The sequence below is a fragment of the Sceloporus occidentalis genome, unplaced genomic scaffold, assembly GCF_023333645.1.
Source record: "Sceloporus occidentalis isolate IW3139 unplaced genomic scaffold, rSceOcc1.0.p SCAF_111, whole genome shotgun sequence".
Classification (NCBI taxonomy): Eukaryota; Metazoa; Chordata; class Lepidosauria; order Squamata; family Phrynosomatidae; genus Sceloporus; species Sceloporus occidentalis.
The window spans coordinates 231,304-247,496 of NW_028317091.1; the positions used below are offsets into that span (position 1 = coordinate 231,304).

At 42.1% G+C, this 16,193-nt stretch overlaps 6 non-coding genes across 6 annotated transcripts; 2 read left to right on the forward strand and 4 right to left on the reverse strand.

Moving 5' to 3' along the window:
* Window positions 1–2,356: 2,356 nt before the first annotated feature.
* Window positions 2,357–2,442, reverse strand: TRNAY-GUA (transfer RNA tyrosine (anticodon GUA)). Its single transcript is given in 2 exon segments — window positions 2,357–2,392; window positions 2,406–2,442. It is a non-coding gene; the product is annotated as a tRNA-Tyr (tRNA).
* A 778-nt stretch (window positions 2,443–3,220) lies between these two features.
* On the forward strand, window positions 3,221–3,293 carry TRNAA-AGC (transfer RNA alanine (anticodon AGC)). The gene has a single exon. It is a non-coding gene; the product is annotated as a tRNA-Ala (tRNA).
* A 2,998-nt stretch (window positions 3,294–6,291) lies between these two features.
* Window positions 6,292–6,377, reverse strand: TRNAY-GUA (transfer RNA tyrosine (anticodon GUA)). The gene is given in 2 exon segments: window positions 6,292–6,327; window positions 6,341–6,377. It is a non-coding gene; the product is annotated as a tRNA-Tyr (tRNA).
* Window positions 6,378–7,158: 781 nt separating this feature from the next.
* On the forward strand, window positions 7,159–7,231 carry TRNAA-AGC (transfer RNA alanine (anticodon AGC)). The gene has a single exon. It is a non-coding gene; the product is annotated as a tRNA-Ala (tRNA).
* Window positions 7,232–9,318: 2,087 nt separating this feature from the next.
* On the reverse strand, window positions 9,319–9,404 carry TRNAY-GUA (transfer RNA tyrosine (anticodon GUA)). Its single transcript is given in 2 exon segments — window positions 9,319–9,354; window positions 9,368–9,404. It is a non-coding gene; the product is annotated as a tRNA-Tyr (tRNA).
* Window positions 9,405–14,519: 5,115 nt separating this feature from the next.
* On the reverse strand, window positions 14,520–14,605 carry TRNAY-GUA (transfer RNA tyrosine (anticodon GUA)). Its single transcript is given in 2 exon segments — window positions 14,520–14,555; window positions 14,569–14,605. It is a non-coding gene; the product is annotated as a tRNA-Tyr (tRNA).
* Window positions 14,606–16,193: the final 1,588 nt, after the last annotated feature.

Sequence of the window (16,193 nt, forward strand, 5' to 3'; positions counted from 1 at the left end):
TGGGTATTGTCACGCCGCATCCGATTGGAGGTGCGCACCCTTGCAGTGGAAATCATACCAATTGTTCAATTAACGGCTTGTATGTGTCTTTTACCATGTCAATACCGATCTTCAACCCAAGCGAAGATATGGTCAGCACGCTGGCATCTGTAAGATCTATCGGATATTTGGAGAAGAATATTTACAAGGAAAGATTGAATGTGCCAAAACTATTGGCGAAAGTTCAAGGGAATTGGAAGGTGCCTAACACAGCATGTTGTGTTAGTAAAGACAACCAGTACTTGTGTCGCTGTGATGTGTTCAAGATCATCACTCCAATATGTGGCCTAAATCAAAGTGAGGTCATAACAGAAGAAGAAAAGATAGAGGGCACCAACAATCCGGTTCCAGAACCCAGAACCAAAACCAGCACGGAAACCAGCAAGACAACAAATATAACCAATCCTATAACCGGGAACGGATGCCCAGTCCAACTGACCAAATGGAGAACACCAACGGTAAAAGTCACATACAACCATGAAAGGCAATATTGTGTGATGACCAATGTTGGGGGGTATCTCTATGGGGATCAGTGGTGTCCTATACACAGACCAAATTTTTGCTTTACACCTCATGAGTACACTAGCATTGGGGGGGGGTCGTTATTACACCAATCCCTATCTATAAGAATGATATGTACCTCGACAGTGTACCAGACAATATCCAACCAGGAAAATATGTCCCTGTATTTAACATCCACATAGACCCATTGTCCCTGAATTTACATAAATTGTTAGAAAGAAAGGATACCCATCTAATCCAAATAAGCAATAATATAGAGAAGGCAGGAGTGGAGTTGAATGAATTTGAATGAATACATGATGGTGATGTGAGCTTGGTTTTAACAAATACTTGGATGGAAGTTGGTTTGCGAGGACTGCTAATAGGACAAGTGGTTGTGTTAATGGTGGTAATCGGTATGGTCATCTATTTAAACAAGGTTTTTAAAATCCAAAGACAGAAGATGCAAATGTTAATTGCATTTAGGCAGAAACAATTATTGTCTAATGTGTGACCATGCATCAAGTTGAATGGTCACAAGGGGGCGACTGTTACACTATAAGCAGTTGTGTGAATAAATATGTATATGGACATGTGTATGCGGGTGTATGGATGTACATGTGTGTAGATATGCATATGTAGGTATGTATGTGTATGTGTATATATATATATATATATATATCTATCATGGTTTCTGTTAATACTAGTTAAATCAAGATGCATGGGATGTGGCCGGGAATGATAAATATTATAGATAACACTGATATGCGTGATGAAGGGTGTGTGGAAGAAAGACAGGTTTTCTCATGAAACAGATTGAATCAGGTCAGGAGATCTTTGGGTTTTACTGGCCCATGATTGTAAAGACCCCAGGGTGTGGTGTTGGCCAAAGGGAATAACTTCAAAGGGTAACTACGGCAACCACAGGGTCCAATCAGGGATCTCCCAGTAGACTCAATTGGGACCCTCTAGTATATCAAGGGACAGGTAGTGAAAGAGAGAAGAGGAGAGAAAGTAAAGAGACAAAGGAACATCACTAACCTGGAGCTCCCAGGGAAGGTAACTATGAACATGCATGTTTGAATATTGTAAATAGGAACTTATATGTATTTGTTGTAAGTGTGTCAATTAATGTGGGGATTATTGTTATTGTACTGTTATTTGTATTGTTTTATATTTGGAACGTTCTAGTAAAAGTTTGTATTGTTGTATCATAGCCGCATTGTGGATTCTTGGATATCCTGTTGTTGTTTCAAAATATTCTGTTGCATTCTGGAAGAAGCGAAAGTTTTCAGTTCAAACCTTAAAAGTTAGAAGAGATAGAACAGGGATTGTATAACTTAATAAGCCAGTGGGTGGGTTTATCGGTGCATATTTCATAAGTGTATCCATGTACCCATTCACCTGGATAAGTGTAGTTATTGTAGCTAGAAAACACATTAGCCTTCAGGAGATATATCCGAATACATATTGTGATTTCATTGATATGTGTTTGGATGTATCTGTTGTTGGATCAGTCGTAATCTTAAGCACATAACACATTCATAAATCTTTTAGATGGTATGCTGTAGATAAAGCATTAATCCATCTGATTGATATTTTAATAACACAATTCCCTAGTTCCCTCAAAAGAAAACTTAACACTAGGTATTCCAGGCAAACAAGTCTATGAACCCAGTCTATTCACCAGCCGCAAACACCAGCAACCCGCATGGGTTTACTTCAGGGAGCGCTTGTCAATCCAACATTTTACTATCCAGGATGTAAACATATAATAATTAATTATTGAGAAATAATTATAAAGAATAAAAATACGTCCTTCGAGCCGGAATTGAACCAGCGACCTAAGGATGTCTGGGAATCACCTACAGTCCTCCGCTCTACCAGCTGAGCTATCGAAGGCTTGCAGTGTAAGGCTGCCTAAACCAAAACCGGTTTTACACAGATCACGCCTGAATAATGTGGGTAACCATGGCAACATGAAAGCAAGCGAGAGAACTTATGGATAATTTCCCAGCCAAAGACCCTCTCTTTCTCTTAACATAACATGTATTAGCATTAAGCCCTCCTATTGACTAAAATCATTTGCTTAATAGATTTTCGTTATAATTAGAACTGAATTGTTTGGTTTAATATTTTTCACAGATTTCCATTATATACCACTAAGGGGCGCTCTTGTCTAAGCAATGATTAAACAGAACTCATCTCGTGTCCAGGAATGTACTAATTATTAGTAATTTATCTACTGGAGATTAAATCAGTTTAATTGCTTTGACAAGAATCCTGTAACCAGAATGGAGTTTTCTCTCCCTTAAAAATACTCTTATTACCGGATCCAGAGTACATGCCAGACAAAAGACAATTCTATAAATGATAGACAAGATACAATATAGTATTCTCCTTACTAAAACTGAATATAATATGAAAAAGCAAAGTTATAAAATTACTTGAGGGGAAGTTGTATTTTGGGATACGAAAATAGGACAGCTGGGGCTAAAGGAGATTCTGCAGATCCCCCCCATCTGAACTCCATCAGTCAACTTGAAAAGAATTTAATTTAAAGTGTGATCTGCATCTGTACACCAAGCGTTAATGAATGGGTCTCATTACAGCACCTTAAGCCATCACTCGTTGGACTGTTCATTTCAGTCTCTGTGGGTGGAACCTAACGTAAGTGTTTGGGGGATTAGCTCAAATGGTAGAGCGCTCGCTTAGCATGCGAGAGGTAGCGGGATCGATACCCGCATCCTCCAGCAAAGATTTTTTTTATTCTTGTTCCAGCATGCATGAAATATTTTATCATTATATATGAATACATATAATACAGATAATATAATTGAAGTAGCCGCATCCACATGTACCACTAGCCACTTTACAAAAAAATATTCCTTCCAGTTCTTCATGGATTAATGTGTTTCCAGTAGATTGGGCTCCAATAACAGAGCGAGCTAATGTGCAGCTGCCAAAAACATTATATTATGGGGCTAACGCTAAAAAAGTTTAAGAAATTAAAAATTAGATTTTTTTTTTTTAAAATTAATTATTTTTAATTAGACACTAGTAACGAAAAGGTGTTTGGAGTTCTGCTCTATGAATGTACCTGCCCTCAAAAGCCAAGCAATGTTGGGCCCAGTTAGTACTTGGATGGGGGACCGCATGGCGATGCCAGGTCTTATAGGCTTTTTCTTTTCTCACAGTCCGCGGAGAGCTTTTTGCCATGTGTTTCTTGCTCTTCATCAAAGCTTTAAGCCCTTATTTGAACCTTCTCACCTTCTCTGTCCTGTCCCAGGGCTTATAATTCTTTCTGTCTGACGACAAGCAGATAGAAAATATCTACATGATCTGCGCAGCACAAAAGATAAAACTAAAAAAATTATATTAAAACATATGAAAATATATAACAGAAAACACAGTGTATTCTTTATCGGTTATCAGATATAAATCACTGTTAAATCCTGTCCAATTACACATAACACATTTTAATTTTTTAAAACATACAGTGGTTATTATGGTTCTCTTTTTTAAACCCCTTTCTAAAATAACTGATCTACCCACAGTCACATGTGCCTCCCTCTCCAACCATCTCAAACCTCTTCTTTCTTCCATCTGGGTCGGCATGTCTGGGAATTTCTAGGTATGGGGATGTCTCGGTTTATTTCATTTTTTTGCGTTTGCATGTCGCTGAGTTCATATATACTTTCCGACAGTGAGAGACGTACAGCGATAAATATTGATTATAGTTTTTTTCTTATTTTTATCATCTTTCTTGTTTGCGCAACACATTAGCTCTTCATGTATGTGTATTTCTATTTATTAATAGGTGTATCTAGTGCATTACAACATCCTAAAAACAGAACTGTGCGGGGGACTTAGAGAAATGACTACAAAGCTAACAACACCAACACCGTTACCACCGGGAAGCAGAGTGGCGCAGCGGAAGCGTGCTGGGCCCATAACCCAGAGGTCGATGGATCGAAACCATCCTCTGCTAGGTGGCTAATTGTTTTCCTCCACTTTTTCCTCTCTTTAAAATTACTTTTATTTGTTTTATTAATTATCTTCACTTTGTAATCATACTATAATACAGATATAACACATATCTCGTCTGTCTTATCTTCCCTCCATACGATACATGTTGGGATCCTTAACCTTGTCTGATAATTTGCATTTTAGAGGGACAGAGATGAGCTCAGCCATTTTACTAATGAATAATAAAAGGTGTTCTCCTTTAAGGCAATAATAATTCCTTAACAGTAATTGGCACATATAAAACAGCTATGCGAAGTCTGCCCTTAAAGGGACAGTTTAATGTTGCTGACGCCCAGAATAAAAAAAAAAATAAACTAAAATTTTAAAACCCTGGTCCTTAAGGAGTCGAGGAACATATAAGACCGAACTTCTATGCCACCTATGTGCCGGTGTTTATAGGCCTACTAAACCCCTCAGCCCCGAGTATTGTTGCTTCTTTGTGTTTCTATTTCAAATCAAACAAAAATGTTTTTTTGTGTACAACAAATACTTATATTAATTACAACAATGAAAACTGCGTTTTTGGAGCCGGAATTGAACCAGCGATCTAAAGATGTCTGGGAACTGATTACAGTCCTACCCGCTACCAGATAAATTATCAAAGTCTAAATTAGAACTGCATTGTTTGGTTTAATATTTTTCACAGATTTCCATCATATACCACTAAGGGGCGCTCTTGTCTAAGCAATGATTAAACAGAACTCATCTCGTGTCCAGGAATCTACTAATTATTTGTTCCTTATCTACTGGAGGTTAAATCAGTTTGATTGCCTTAACAAGAATCCTGTAACCAGAATGGAGTTTTCTCTCCCTTAAAAATACTCTTATTACCGGATCCAGAGTACATGCCAGACAAAAGACAATTCTATAAATGATAGACAAGATGCAATATAGTATTCTCCTACATAAAATAAACAAAAGAAAAATCTAGACATAAAATATTATATCAGTCTTACTAAAAATTAATATAATATGAAAAAGCAAAGTTATAAAGTGTTTGAGGGGAAGTCGTAGCTAATGGGATACGAAGATAGAACAGCTGGGGCTAAAGGAGATTCTGCAGATCCCCCCCATCTGAACTCCATCAGTCAACTTGTAAAGAATTTAATTTAAAGTGTGATCTGCATCTGTACACCAAGCTTTAATGAATGGGTCTCATTACAGCACCTTAAGCCATCACTCGTTGGCCTGTCCAGGTAATTAGAACATGTTTTGGGGGATTAGCTCAAATGGTAGAGCACTTGCTTAGCATGCGAGAGATAGACACATCGATGCCTGCATCCTCCAGTTTTTTTTTGTTCGTTTCTTTTATTTATTTTTTTTAAACAAAATCTTGTCCCATTATAGATAAAGTATTTTATTATTTCAAATGTTTGTTTATTCGACCATAAACAAGGGATAGAAAACATACAGTGATTTTTATGGTCCTTTTTTTTCAACCACTTTCTAATATATTTGAAATATACCCACGGCCAGATATGCCACCAACCGTCTCCAGCCAACTTTACCTTCTTTTTTCTATCATCTGGGTTGGAATATCTGGGAATTTCTAGGTATTCCAGGCAAACAAGTCTATGAACCCAGTCTATTCACCAGCCGCAAACACCAGCAACCCGCATGGGTTTACTTCAGGGAGCGCTTGTCAATCCAACATTTTACTATCCAGGATGTAAACATATAATAATTAATTATTGAGAAATAATTATAAAGAATAAAAATATGTCCTTCGAGCCGGAATTGAACCAGCGACCTAAGGATGTCTGGGAATCACCTACAGTCCTCCGCTCTACCAACTGAGCTATCGAAGGCTTGCAGTGTAAGGCTGCCTAAACCAAAACCGGTTTTACACAGATCACGCCTGAATAATGTGGGTAACCATGGCAACATGAAAGCAAGCGAGAGAACTTATGGATAATTTCCCAGCCAAAGACCCTCTCTTTCTCTTAACATAACATGTATTAGCATTAAGCCCTCCTATTGACTAAAATCATTTGCTTAATAGATTTTCGTTATTATAATTAGAACTGAATTGTTTGGTTTAATATTTTTCACAGATTTCCATTATATACCACTAAGTGGCGCTCTTGTCTAAGCAATGATTAAACAGAACTCATCTCGTGTCCAGGAATCTACTAATTATTAGTAATTTATCTACTGGAGATTAAATCAGTTTAATTGCTTTGACAAGAATCCTGTAACCAGAATAGAGTTTTCTCTCCCTTAAAAATACTCTTATTACCGGATCCAGAGTACATGCCAGACAAAAGACAATTCTATAAATGATAGACAAGATACAATATAGTATTCTCCTTACTAAAACTGAATATAATATGAAAAAGCAAAGTTATAAAATTACTTGAGGGGAAGTTGTATTTTGGGATACGAAAATAGGACAGCTGGGGCTAAAGGAGATTCTGCAGATCCCCCCCATCTGAACTCCATCAGTGAACTTGTAAAGAATTTAATTTAAAGTGTGATCTGCATCTGTACACCAAGCGTTAATGAATGGGTCTCATTACAGCACCTTAAGCCATCACTCGTTGGACTGTTCATTTCAGTCTCTGTGGGTGGAACCTAACTTAAGTGTTTGGGGGATTAGCTCAAATGGTAGAGCGCTCGCTTAGCATGCGAGAGGTAGCGGGATCGATGCCCGCATCCTCCAGCAAAGATTTTTTTTATTCTTGTTCCAGCATGCATGAAATATTTTATCATTATATATGAATACATATAATACAGATAATATAATTGAAGTAGCCGCATCCACATGTACCACTAGCCACTTTACAAAAAAATATTCCTTCCAGTTCTTCATGGATTAATGTGTTTCCAGTAGATTGGGCTCCAATAACAGAGCGAGCTAATGTGCAGCTGCCAAAAACATTATATTATGGGGCTAACGCTAAAAAAGTTTAAGAAATTAAAAATTAGATTTTTTTTTTAAAATTAATTATTTTTAATTAGACACTAGTAACGAAAAGGTGTTTGGAGCTCTGCTCTATGAATATCCTGCCCTCAAAAGCCAAGCAGGTTTGGGCCCAGTTAGTACTTGGATGGGGCACCGCCTGGCAATACCAGGTCTTGTAGGCTTTTTCTTTTCTCACAGTCCGGGAGAGCTTTTTGCCATGTGTTTCTTGCTCATCATCAAAGCTTTAAGCCCTTATTTGAACCTTCTCACCTTCTCACCTTCTCACCTTCTCACCTTCTCACCTTCTCACCTTCTCACCTTCTCACCTTCTCTGTCCTGTCCCAGGGCTTATAATTCTTTCTGTCTGACGACAAGCAGATAGAAAATATCTACATGATCTGCGCAGCACAAAAGATAAAACTAAAAAAATTATATTAAAACATATGAAAATATATAACAGAAAACACAGTGTATTCTTTATCGGTTATCAGATATAAATCACTGTTAAATCCTGTCCAATTACACATAACACATTTTAATTTTTTAAAACATACAGTGGTTATTATGGTTCTCTTTTTTAAACCCCTTTCTAAAATAACTGATCTACCCACAGTCACATGTGCCTCCCTCTCCAACCATCTCAAACCTCTTCTTTCTTCCATCTGGGTCGGCATGTCTGGGAATTTCTAGGTATGGGGATGTCTCGGTTTATTTCATTTTTTTGCGTTTGCATGTCGCTGAGTTCATATATACTTTCCGACAGTGAGAGACGTACAGCGATAAATATTGATTATAGTTTTTTTCTTATTTTTATCATCTTTCTTGTTTGCGCAACACATTAGCTCTTCATGTATGTGTATTTCTATTTATTAATAGGTGTATCTAGTGCATTACAACATCCTAAAAACAGAACTGTGCGGGGGACTTAGAGAAATGACTACAAAGCTAACAACACCAACAGCGTTACCACCGGGAAGCAGAGTGGCGCAGTTCTGTTTTTAGGATGTTGTAATGCACTAGATACACCTATTAATAAATAGAAATACACATACATGAAGAGCTAATGTGTTGCGCAAACAAGAAAGATGATAAAAGCAAAGTTATAAAATTACTTGAGGGGAAGTCGTAGCTAATGGGATATGAAAATAGAACAGCTGGGGCTAAAGGAGATTCTGCAGATCCCCCCCATCTGAACTCCATCAGTCAACTTGTAAAGGATTTAATTTAAAGTGTGATCTGCATCTGTACACCAAGTGTTAATGAATGGGTCTCATTACAGCACCTTAAGCCATCACTTGTTGGACTGTTCATTTCAGTCTCTGTGGGTGGAGCCTCACATAAGTGTTTGGGGGCTTAGCTCAAATGGCAGAGCGCACGCTTAGCATGCGAGAGGTGGTGGGATCGATGCCCGCATCCTCCAGTTTCTTTTGTTAGTTTATTTTATTTTTAACAAAAGAACTTGTCCCAAATAAAGTATTTTATTATTTCAAATGTTTGTTTATTCGACCATAAACAAGGGATAGAAAACATACAGTGATTTTTATGGTCCTTTTTTTCCCAACCACTTTCTAATATAATTGAAATATACCCACGGCCAGATATGCCACCCTGGGTCTCCAGCCAACTCTAACTTCCTTTTTCTATCATCTGGGTCGGAATATCTGGGAATTTCTAGGTATTCCAGCGAAACAAGTCTATGAACCCAGTCTGTTCACCAGCCACAAACACCCGCAACCCGCATGGGTTTACTTCAGGGAGCGCTTGTCAATCCAACATTTTACTATCCAGGATGTAATCTTATAATAATTAATTATTAAGAAATAATTATAAATAATAAAAATACTTCCTTTGAGCCGGAATTGAACCAGCAACCTAAGGACGTCTGGGAATTACCTACAATCCTCCGCTCTACCAGCTGAGCTATCGAAGGGTTGCATAGCGATGTTGTCTTAACCAAAACCGGTCTTACACAGTTCACGCCTGAATAATGTGTGTAACCATGGCAACATGAAAGCAAGAGAGAGAGAACGTAAGGATAATTTCCCGGCCAAAGACCCTCTCTTTCTCTTAACATAACGTGTATTGGCAGTAAGCCCTCCTATTGATTAAAATAATTTGCTTAATAGGTTTTCGTTATTATAATTAGAATTGAATTGTTTGGTTTAATATTTTTCACAGATTTGTTTCCATTATATACCACTAAGGGGCGCTCTTGTCTAAGCAATGATTAAACAGAACTCATCTCGTGTCCAGGAATCTACTAATTATTCGTTCCTTATCTACTGGAGGTGAAATCAGTTTGATTGCCTTAACAAGAATCCTGTAACCAGAATGGAGTTTTCTCTCCCTTAAAAATACTCTTATTACCGGATCCAGAGTACATGCCAGACAAAAGACAATTCTATAAATGATAGACAAGATGCAATATAGTATTCTCCTATATAAAATAAACAAAATAAAGATCTAGGTATAAAATATTATATCAAGCTTACTAAAAATGAATATAATATGAAAAAGCAACGTTATAATGTGCTTGAGGGGAAGTTGTAGCTAATGGGATACGAAAATAGAACAGCTGGGGCTAAAGGAGATTCTGCAGATCCCCTCCATCTGAACTTCATCAGTCAACTTGTAACAAATTTAATTCAAAGTGTGATCTGCATCCGTAAACCAAGCGTTTATGAATGTGTCTCATTACAGCACCTTAAGCCATCACTCGTTGGACTGTTCATTTTACTCTCTGTGGGTAAGTGTAAGTGTAAGTGTTTGGGGGATTAGCTCAAATGGTAGCGCGCTCGCTTAGCATGCGAGAGATAACTTCTCTTTCTTTTATTATTTTTTTTACAAAATCTTGTCCCATTATAGATAAAGTATTTTATTATTTCAAATGTTTGTTTATTCGACCATAAACAAGGGATAGAAAACATACAGTGATTTTTATGGTCCTTTTTTTTCCAACCACTTTCTAATATAATTGAAATATACCCACGGCCACATATGCCACCCTGGGTCTCCAGCCAACTCTAACTTCCTTTTTCTATCATCTGGGTCGGAATATCTGGGAATTTCTAGGTATTCGAGCGAAACAAGTCTATGAACCCAGTCTATTTTTTTTTTTTTTTTGAACTAACTCCGTTTATTGATGGTACAGATGATAACAAATTCCACATACAGGTAGCACAAGTAATAAATGCACAAAAATAGTCAAATGAATAGTAGGACAAGCAGGACATCCAGATGACATAGTATGCCGCAAGCAGAGAAAGCAAGGAACATAAGAAACAATGTACACAAATCACATAGTATAAAGGCGAAACAGCATAAAGAACACCGATCCCAGTAAAAGGACTAGTGTATGCAATCCGCCCATAATGGAAGCTCAGCAGTGGAATATATCATAGTGGCAGGATGACAAATTATACAATCTAATAGTAGAAGACCAGTGAGCATAATACTTCAAACAAAAGAGAACAAACGAAACAAACAAATATAATAAAAGAAAACAAAATAAAATAAAATAAGACGCATACCAACAAACCGCCAATTACAAGGCTCCAAATATATTGATGCGTGATGAAAGATCAATGAATGGTGTGAGTGGGGCTAATAATCAAGGCGAGACAAGGAACCCAATCCACACCTGGCACGAGAGGCCCCATCACTCATGTAGAGAGGCCTAAGATACTAGAAAACTCGGGGGCAGTGACCAATCGTTTCCACCAAAACCATCTGCGCTCAAACTGAGGAGACCTGCCCCTAGAAGCCCAAACCAATTCCTGCATATAGGAGATGTATTGCATCCTATTAAGCCATGCCTGGATGGGAGGGATGCATTGTTGCCTCCAGAAGCGAGGGATGACCGCCTTTGCAGCACTCAATATGTGAAACGTTACGGAGTTCTTATATTGGGCTAGGGAGAGATCAGTGTGGTGTAGTATAGCAGCCTCTGGGGTTAAAATATAATCCGGGTCCCCAATCTCCCGCACAACCCGCTCAATTATGGCCCAGTAAGGCTTGACGAGAGTGCACTCCCACCAGATGTGTAGGAAAGTACCGGGTCCCGCTAGACACCTCCAGCAGAGGTCAGGGACCTGTGGTAGAAAGCGGAGCAAGTCACGCGGAACCCGGTACCACCTGACTAGAAGTTTGTAGGAAACCTCCTGTATCCTACTAGCTATAGCCCCTTTATGGACCAAGTGAATGATTTGATCCCAAACGTCCGCGGTGGAGAGGCTGGGGAGATACGCCTCCCACATAGAGATAAAGTAGGGTTTAGCCGCCGCCCGCGGTTTCAGGAGGATGGAATATAACAGTGACATTAAATGAGCTGGTTCCCCATCTGACGCGCATAGCGACTCAAACTCCGTTAAGGATCTGCGATAATTCGTGTCACGAGGAAGCGAAGTCACGAAATGAACAAGCTGCACGTAAAGAAAAGAGTCCCGGGGTAGAATAGCGGACGAGCGTAGCAGCTGTCGTAGGGGCGAAACACCATCAGCCGAGACAACATGGTGGATGCGTAATATACCAGATGGTGAGGGACACAATCTGGACACCCCACCAGACCCACACCCCGGTTGAAACGCCGGGTTTCCGGACAGGGGGTACAGTGCAGAGGGGGAGGAGGTCAGGGTCTTTAAAGCCATATACTTCCTAAGTATTCTAATTGTAGGGGAAATAGTAATGTGCCGAACAGGGGAACCATGCCCACGCGGGTCTGGTAGCCAAGGATATGTAGAGATAGGGGACGGCAGCGCAGCGTTCTCGAGAGCAACCCACTGCTTGGGCGCAAGCACCGACCATTCTACCACCCTGCGGAGATGAGCCGCATGATAGTATAGCTCCATGTCTGGAACCCCCAAACCCCCACTCAACTTGGGACGAGTAAGATGGGTAAAAGCTAAACGGGAGGAGCCCGAGGCCCAAATATACTTAGTAAAAGCTCGCTAGCAATTCCGAAAATAAGAGCGTGGGAGAAAAATGGGGAGGGTTTGGAACACGTACAAAAACCTGGGCAAAATATTCATTTTTAGGACCGACACCCTCCCAAACCAGGACACATGCGGGAACGCCCATTTACGCAGGTCCACGGAGACCTGATGGAGCAAAGGTAAGTAATTCAATTCATATAGCAAGGAAAGATCACCCGGAATCTTTAAACCAAGGTATTTAATAAAAGTGTTGCACCACCGAAAGGGGAAGCGACTGCACAGGGCCAGTTTAGTGTGGGCAGATACATTAACCCCTAGGATTTCAGATTTATCCATATTGATCTTGTAATTGGAAAATTTCTGAAAGGTATCTAATTCAGTAAGTACGTGAGGCAGAGAGTGACACGGGTCAGACAGAAGACACAACATGTCATCCGCAAATAACGAGAGCTTATGTTCTTTGTTGGCAATGGGTATGCCTTTAATAGAAGGGTTGTTCCTAATAGCATTAGCTAAAGGTTCCATACCCAGAATAAAGAGAAGCGGGGATAAGGGGCATCCCTGTTTGGTGCCGTTCGACAGGGTGACCGGCTGAGAGAGAAAACCATTTACCGAAATTCTGGCAGTAGGATTATGATATAAGGACTCAATCCAGCCCCTAAACACCGGGCCCAGGCCCATGTGCCGGAGCACCTGAAAAAGATAAGGCCAGGCCACCCTGTCAAATGCCTTCTCCGCATCTGTAGAGACAAGGGCCATGGGCATGTTGGTCTGATGTGCATGTGACAACACATTCAACACCCGTATCGTATTGTCCCGTGCCTCACGCCCCGGGACAAAGCCCACCTGGTCTAGGTGCACAAGAGATGGGACAAAAGGCTTGAGGCGGGAGGCCAAGATCTTGGCCAGGAGCTTAATATCAGTATTTAAGAGCGAGATAGGGCGGTAGCTACCACATTGTTCTCCATCTTTTCCGGGTTTAGGAATCACGGCTATATGCGCCGTGTTAGTGTGTGGGTCTAAATGGTCCCCCTTGGCGAGTCCATTAAATAGCGTAACCAAGTGGGGACCCAAGATGTTAAGGAATTTGACATAGTAGGACTTCGTGAGCCCATCAGGGCCAGGGCATTTCCCATTGGGTAAAGAGGTGACTGCGTCCCGCACTTCTCCCAACGTAATAGGGGCCTCCAAAAGGGCAGAGTCTGCCACTCGCAGACGCACTCCCAAATGTTTATCCAGGTAAGATTGTAAAGTAGGGTTGGAGGAGGGGAAAGGACCTGAAGCAGGTGACAGATTATACAGAGAGTGGTAGTACTCTTGAAAACAAGCCGCTATCTTGGGCGTAGAGAAGTGGACCCTACCATCCCGGTCTCAAAAACAAAAGTGGACGCCCGTTTAGCACGCAGGGCCCTAGCCAGTAATTTACCGGCTTTATCGCCAAACTCATAAAAACAACTACGGGTCAACAGGAATTTTAGCATGAGCATTGGTGAGGTTAGCCAGTCTGTCCCTCAGGACAGTAAGCTGAGTTAAAACATGCGGTGCAAGGGTGAGCTTATGAGATCTTTCTAACTCTGCTATTTGGTACGTCAGGAGCAAAATTTCGCCCAGAGCCAATTTTTTAAGATTAGCACCCATTTTAATGAGGTGTCCCCTAATCACTGTTTTGTGGGCTTCCCTATCAAACGGAGAGGTGCGGTGCGATATTCTCAGCAAAATAACGCGTAAGCTCTTTACTCAAAATCCGAACGTGAGCGGGTGTGGAAAGGAGGGATTCATTAAGCCTCCAAGCCCAAACTTTAGGGGGGAGGTCAGCAAGAGACAATTCAATGTGAACAGGGGAATGGTCACCCAGTATGGAAGTTCCAATGTTAGAAGTGGCGAGCATTGGCAGATGATAGTGAGAGAGAAAAAGCGAATCAATTCTAGTGTATCTAGTGTGTGTAGGAGAAAAATATGTAAAATCTCTGGTGGATGGTGAACACAGCCTATTCACCAGCCGCAAACACCAGCAACCCGCATGGGTTTACTGCAGGGAGAGCTTTTCAATCCAACTTTTTATTATCCAGGAAATAATTTTACAATAAGAAATAATTATAATTAATAAAAATATGTCCTTCGAGCCGGAATTGAACCAGCGACCTAAGGATGTCTGGGAATCACCTACAGTCCTCCGCTCTACCAGCTGAGCTATCGAAGGAGCCACGCAACCACGGCGCCAATTGAGAAACTCATTCATCGTCATCACGTGACTCGCGTGCTCGGCGCTGCCATCACTGGGACTCGGAATTTCAGGTTCCATGAAAGCGGGAATTATCGTGAGAAACCGGAGTAGGGAGACGGGTCCCTGCCGGACGCTTTTAACTTATATCCGCCGTGTGACGCACATTAAGCCGCCCGCACCACTTGTTGGCCGTCTCTATAGTAACCCGCACCTTGGGCCTCTGCCTCACACCGAGGCTTGAAGCGCGCTGTTCCGTTTGCTGCGCAATAAGCTTTCAGTTTGCTTTGGGGTCTGGTCTGTGGCCAATTAGAGCGAGGGGTATTGTCTCCTGGAAGGAGCGGAGCTTCGGGCTGTTTGTTTGGGTTATTGCGATCAGCTGTGAGGCAGAGACCCGGGCAGGTGCAGCTCGGGGTACGGCCGTGGGGCTGCTCGGGGTACGGCCGTGGGGCTGCTCGGGGTACGGCCGGGGGTACGGCTCTGTATCTCGTCATTTCATAGTATACCGCCTGTCTGCATCAGCTATGTATTCTTGTATAAGGAGGTGATATAGCCCTGTGTGTCGTATGCCTTCTCTCCCCTCTCTCTCTCTCTCTGTGCCCCCCCCTCTCTCTCTCTGTGTCCCCCCCCTCTCTCTCTCTGTGTCCCCCCCTCTCTCTCTCTCTGTCCCCCCCCCTCTCTCTCTCTGTGTCTCCCCCCCTCTCTCTCTCTGTGTCCCCCCTCTCTCTCTCTCTGTGTCCCCCCTCTCTCTCTCTCTCTCTGTGTCCCCCCTCTCTCTCTCTCTCTCTGTGTCCCCCCTCTCTCTCTCTCTCTCTGTGTCCCCCCTCTCTCTCTCTCTCTCTCTGTGTCCCCCCTCTCTCTCTCTCTCTGTGTCCCCCCCTCTCTCTCTCTCTCTCTGTGTCCCCCTCTCTCTCTCTCTGTGTCCCCCCTCTCTCTCTCTGTGTCCCCCCTCTCTCTCTCTCTCTCTGTGTCCCCCCTCTCTCTCTCTCTCTCTGTGTCCCCCCTCTCTCTCTCTCTCTCTGTGTGTCCCCCCTCTCTCTCTCTCTCTCTCTGTGTGTCCCCCCTCTCTCTCTCTCTCTCTGTGTGTCCCCCCTCTCTCTCTCTCTCTCTGTGTGTCCCCCCTCTCTCTCTCTCTGTGTGTCCCCCCTCTCTCTCTCTCTGTGTGTCCCCCCTCTCTCTCTCTCTCTGTGTCCCCCCCTCTCTCTCTGTGTCCCCCCCCTCTCTCTGTGTCCCCCCCCCCTCTCTCTGTGTCCCCCCCTCTCTCTCTGTGTCCCCCCCTCTCTCTCTGTGTCCCCCCCTCTCTCTCTGTGTCCCCCCTCTCTCTGTGTGTCCCCCCCCTCTCTCTCTCTGTGTGTCCCCCCTCTCTCTCTCTCTGTGTGTTCCTCCCCTCTCTCTCTCTCTCTGTGTCCCCCCCCCCTCTCTCTCTCTGTGTCCCCCCCCTCTCTCTCTGTGTGTTCCTCCCCCCTCTCTCTCTCTGTGTGTTCCTCCCCCCCTCTCTCTGTGTGTTCCTCCCCCCCTGTGTGTGTGTGTGTGTCCCCCTCTCTCTCTGTGTGTGTCCCCCCCTCTC